This window comes from Triticum dicoccoides, chromosome 6A (genome assembly GCF_002162155.2).
Source record: "Triticum dicoccoides isolate Atlit2015 ecotype Zavitan chromosome 6A, WEW_v2.0, whole genome shotgun sequence".
Lineage (NCBI taxonomy): Eukaryota > Viridiplantae > Streptophyta > Magnoliopsida > Poales > Poaceae > Triticum > Triticum dicoccoides.
In genome coordinates, this window is record NC_041390.1 from 10,072,230 (window position 1) to 10,077,665 (window position 5,436).

A 5,436-nucleotide genomic window follows, 5' to 3' on the forward strand; every position below is an offset into this window, starting at 1 on the left:
AAACCAGTGCGTGCCAGTCCCTAATCCTCAAAGCCATGGCAATGGCGTCGACCGAGCCCCTGGCCCTCCTGCTGCTCGTGGCTCTGTCCACGACGATGGCCATGCCCGCCGCCGGAGAAGGCTCCTGCAACGGCCACAAGGTGACGGTGCAGAACCTGTGCGGCCACGACCTGACCCTGGGCATCGAGGCCGCTCCAACAGCAAGCCGCTCTTCCCCAACGGGTATCTGCTCCCCAGCGGGAAGCACGAGTCGTTCGACGTCTGCGCGTGGACAGGGAGCGTGTCCGCGAAGGGCGCCGCCGTGGCCGAGTTCCACATGGACCATGAGGGCGGGGCGTACTACGAGGTGAGCACCAACCAGGCGAGCATGTCCGTCCGCGTTTCGTTCACCCCGCACGGCAGCCCGCTGCAGGGGCACTGCCCCACCGCTGGGTGCGACACCGGCAACCACTGCTTTGAGCACTCCGTCCCCGGCGGCAACTGCCACGGCGTCACCGAGATCAAGATCGTCTACTACAACCCATAGGTCCATGTCGATCGACCGCCTACCTAGCTGCTTGCTGCACTTACTATAGCTACTCTTTAATGTGGCAGCTAAGCTCGATCGTAAGCAAATATCTATTGTGTGTACGAGGTTGTACCGGAGAGGTGATTTTTAGGACCATGGTTCAACCGAACCTATGGACCATGGTCCCATACAACATTCTTGGGTTGTACCATATATCTGATTTGCAATTTAACTACTACTGTATTTTGTGGTACTACAGTGTATTAAATAATTAATCGGAGGGAAAACCTCTCTTTTTTATAAAGAAAATCAAAGTATATGTAATGGCGAGTCTAGACATGTGGGTGAGATTCCTTCATCGATCGGTGTCGGAAATATTGGTTGCGCAGTAGCCTCTCAGCAGCAGCTTTGCTTTGTTTGCGCTTATATGCCAGTGAACTGCAGCAACAACCAACGGAAGATACTTGATGGAACTATTCATGTGATGTGCCTACAGGGTGTTTTTTCACAAATCACTTTCTTATCTTAAAATAGATGAGTGACTGCTAAAGTTTGAGAGAAAAGTTCTTTTGTTGTTTTCCGATGATCGAGATATGGCAAAACCCTCCGTGGGATTCTAGGAAAACATGCAACATATGGTGCCTTTTGTAAGCTATAAGCTGGGACGATATTGAAGTAATTGTACTTTAAGTATTCCTTTTATATTTTCTTTATAGGATATTGATCTAGTTGTGATGGATCCAAGCCAAGCGCCAGGTGCATCCTAGTGGCTTCGTTGCTGCAGTTTCACTTTGGTGGTCATGCTACTGATACTTTGGTTCGGAACCTGCAGCTGGACTGGTCTAAGACTGTAGACAGTAGGAGTAATCTCTACTCTTAATGTCTGAGTTGGTTAAATAGTAAGGTTAATTTTTGTCCCACCATTTTCAACCGTTTTATTTTGTTGGTTTTTTTCGTCTGGTTTATTTTCGTCCCATCTCCCACCGTCATGTCCTCATGTTGATTTCTTTTACCATCGCAATAAAACTTTCCTAACCTTTTCAATCTTTCCTAACCAAATATGTTACAAATAGGCAGGATCCGATAGCACTTACCCAACAATAAAATCCAGCTTCATTAGCAATCAATTCCAAATCTTAACTTTCCTAATTTATTGATCCTCGCCTTTTCTAACAACAAACTTTCCTAATGGCACATCAAAAAAAAACTTTTCTAATGGCACAGTTCCTACATCGTTCTTTCGTTCGTCCCTCCTCCCCTTCCCATGGATCGCAACTCCCTCCCCTCACCCCCACCGATTTTTATTCCCGTGGAGCAGGTGAAAAAAACCCAGAAGAAATCGTGTGATGAAACATAATCCTTCCCACGCTCACACCCTGCCCTATTAGGGCATCAACAATGGTCGACGCTTGTATGGGCGCTAGCAGAGAACAAAATAAAATATCAAATAATTAAATGGGTGACTAAGCGCCCAGCCTTACAACGGCCGATGCTAATACACTGGCTAATTTAAAGGGCTTGGGCGCTTGCTGAGGGAAGGAAAAGGCTCTAGCGCTCGATGCAGAGTTTTGCGTCGACGCCTCATCAGACGCCGGGATTCTGTCAATTAACCGCTAATTGGCCGGGAATAATACCACGGCGCCCATGCTAAGCGTCCGCATTGGACATGCCCTTACCCTCTCGCCTACGACGCCGCCCCCGCTCCCCACGGACGCCATGGCGGCCGCAGCCTTCCGATCCTCCTCTGAACGCATCGCCGCCTGCGACACCGCCTAACCACGCTCTCCACTGGTGCCGCGATGGCCGCGGCCTCCACTCAGATCCATCCGCCGTTGACCCCATATCCTCCCACACGACGGGATCCGGCCTTCACCACTGTGCATGGGTGCAACGGGATATCGGGATCCACCACTCCTCAACCGCCGCTCGACCTCCACGACCGCGCCTCGCCAATGCTTGGTACACCGCAACCCGCATCCCGCCCTTCATCGATATGGACTCGTGCTATTCGACCCCATGGTGCCGTGCTGGACGCGTGCTCCGCAGTCCTCCCCTCCCTCCATGGTCTCGTATAGTCAATGGACGATGGCGAGCCTTGGGCCCCTGGCACGGACGCGTGGGCTGCTGCTGTTCTGGCTTGTAAGTTTTTCATTGATTTCTTCTCCGTTGGAAATCGTTCAGCCAAGATTGTATTTCCGAGATTTTTCACGACTCAACTTTTCATTTTCACTGAATGAACTACAGGAGCACACCTATCAGATGTCCTACAGTGCAGGCTGCAGGCATGAACTATGTATATAAATGATGAATGGGTGCTGCCTTGAACCATCAGCAGATTAGTGTTGCTTGCGTTGATCAAACGTTTGCCCTGGACATCCTGCTTAACGTCGATGACGGCGGCAAGACCAGCAAGCTTGAGATAATCACGCTCCCACTCGCTCGGCCTCCTACCCCGCACGGGACGAGATCGGCACAGTGATGGTAACAGCGCCGACGAGATCACCCTCTCCTTCGCAGCTTCTCCTCTGACCTTGTCGCTCCTCTATCTCAGTCGACCACTTGCAGGTCGCCGAGGCCTTCCGCGCATTTGACCGGGGCAACGGACGATACATCTCAACTGCCTAGCTTGTGCGCTCCATGGTGCCATTACAAGTGGCTGGAGGAATGGTGTATGCTCACAAGGCGCGTGATCCTTCTATAAAATTCTGGCTATATGTGCATTGCCTCATTGCTTCTAATTTAGTTGTGCTGGTATATCTGGGTTCCTATATGCCAAGTTGTTTCACCGGACAAGAATCCCACGAACCTTAATGTGGTGCGGAAGTTTCAGGTGCATCATTCTCTTCCGCTCTATTGCGTCGTGTGCTCCATGCCTGTACCGTATGATTCAGGAGTGCCCAGTGACAAAATGTGTAATATTTGTAGAGTCGATGCTCTAGGTGAGGAACAATCCTCGCAATGGTTTCCAGTTATGTGAACAAGCTTTTTAAAAATGATCAAGTCAAGAAAGAAATCTTTCATGGTCGTACCTATTTCATTCGTGGGATTTATAGGGCTACTAGCTCGCTATGATTAGACACTTAATTTTTTTTGCTGTTGAACTATGTTTGGTATGGTGTACGAAGCCCCAAGTTATCTTGTAAAAAAGGATTCTTATGATAAGCGTTTAAAGCAACTTCTGAACTTTTATATAGATATTTAAGTGCCAATACCATATTTTGTTATGACACAGGAAACCCAAGTTTTGAGGCCAGAGATTTACCTTCGATGTTGCATGTGCATTACTGCTTTAGCCAATCGTCCTACCATTGTGCTTTTATTTGAAGTTCACTGAATTTCTTGTAATGACATTTCAGGGATGATACGATCGACCCAACTGTTAGCTTTGGAATGCATTTTGGGGTCGACTCATGAAGATGATGGCTAGCTTGCACCAACATTTGTAGCTTCTGTATAAATGATTCAGATTGTCTACAAGCAAGGAAAATGATTATAGGGAATAAAAAGGTACGCGCTGCTCCATAATACACAGTTATTGTCAGCAAACTTGCTTGTACGCCATGCAACAACAACAGGTGGATGAACATGCAGTTCAACGACGGCGATTCAAGCACTGACGCGGGTGACCTGGCGATTTGACACCACAGACTCAAACCTATGCCAGCGGCATCGAGGAAGCTGTGGAGCTCCTGGCCTCCTAAGGACGCCGCCAGGCTCGTCTCCGTAGCCCGCCATGGTTGCAGTATAGAAGAAACCCTTACTCCCACATGTGTCCCTTTTTTCCTCCGTGTTGCTTCTATGGATCAAAACCCTAGCAAACTCCTCTCCAAGCACCCGATTGATTCCGTTCGTATACATCTGACGGTTTAATGAACAAATTTCATTTTGTAGTTTTGCTTGTGGAGGTGATTGTCATTGAAAAGCATAATTATTTTAATGGATGTTACTTGCCAACTCGGATGACTCTTTATATACTATTTAAAATTGTTTGTAAACCATGGATGAGACTTCATTGTTTGCAAAATATGGATTAGGTTTATTTCGGCATTGGCAGTGTGGAAATTGACATGAGATGCATTGTACTGTTGCTTGTTCTTTGGCCAATCAATAACATAATTCTCTATTTTTTATGTGTCTCTGTGTTGAACTCGTACGGGTTTTGCCAGTACGTAGAGATAATAATATGCAGATTCAGTGATATATATGCAGAATGTTTGTTTTTGCTCTTTTAGTAATTATGCAGATCAACAATACATCTTCCGGTAAATGTGTTAATCCTAATAAATCATGGACAGTTGCTGATTCTAGATATTTATAGAAGCTAATAAGTTACATCCTTGAGTAATATGAGAGAATTAAGATTTTGATGGAGGTAAACTTATCCAAGACGGTACACAAGCTCTTGTTAGTTGAACTATTTTAAAATTTTGACTTCTCAGGTTTGAACCTTTTTGTACCGGAGCTAAACCTATCCAGCGTTTCGTGAACCTGAAGCCACTTGCATGGTTGTCAAAAGAACTAGAGGGAGCTAAACCTATCCAGTGTGTTCGTGAACCTGAAGCCACTTGCATGGTTATCAAAAGGACTAGAGGTAAATTGCTTGGTACTTGGGGTGTTATGTTACTGCTATTAGTCATTGCTTGTGAACTGAACCCCCCTCCCATGACGCGCCCCGCGAGCGCATCATGGAGGGGGGGGGGGGGCAGATCCGTCGCCGGCGCTAGCTTTCCCCATCGTCCTTCCCTCCTCCTCGCTGCTGCCGGAGGGCGTTTGCCGGGCAAAGCCCATGCGGTGCTAGCAGCGGCGGGGCTTCTCTCCTTCCTCCCTCGGTCAGGATCTCGGCGGTGCGGGCCGCCGCTCGTGGGGGAATTGGGTCCAGCGGTGGCGATGCATGGATCCGGTGGCGGTGCAGCTCCGCGGCGATGCGG

The 5,436-nt window shown here is 48.1% G+C and overlaps 1 pseudogene; it reads left to right on the plus strand.

Moving 5' to 3' along the window:
* The first annotated feature begins 11 nt into the window (after nucleotides 1-11).
* Nucleotides 12-832, plus strand: LOC119319592 (annotated as a pseudogene).
* The last annotated feature ends 4,604 nt before the right edge of the window (nucleotides 833-5,436 follow it).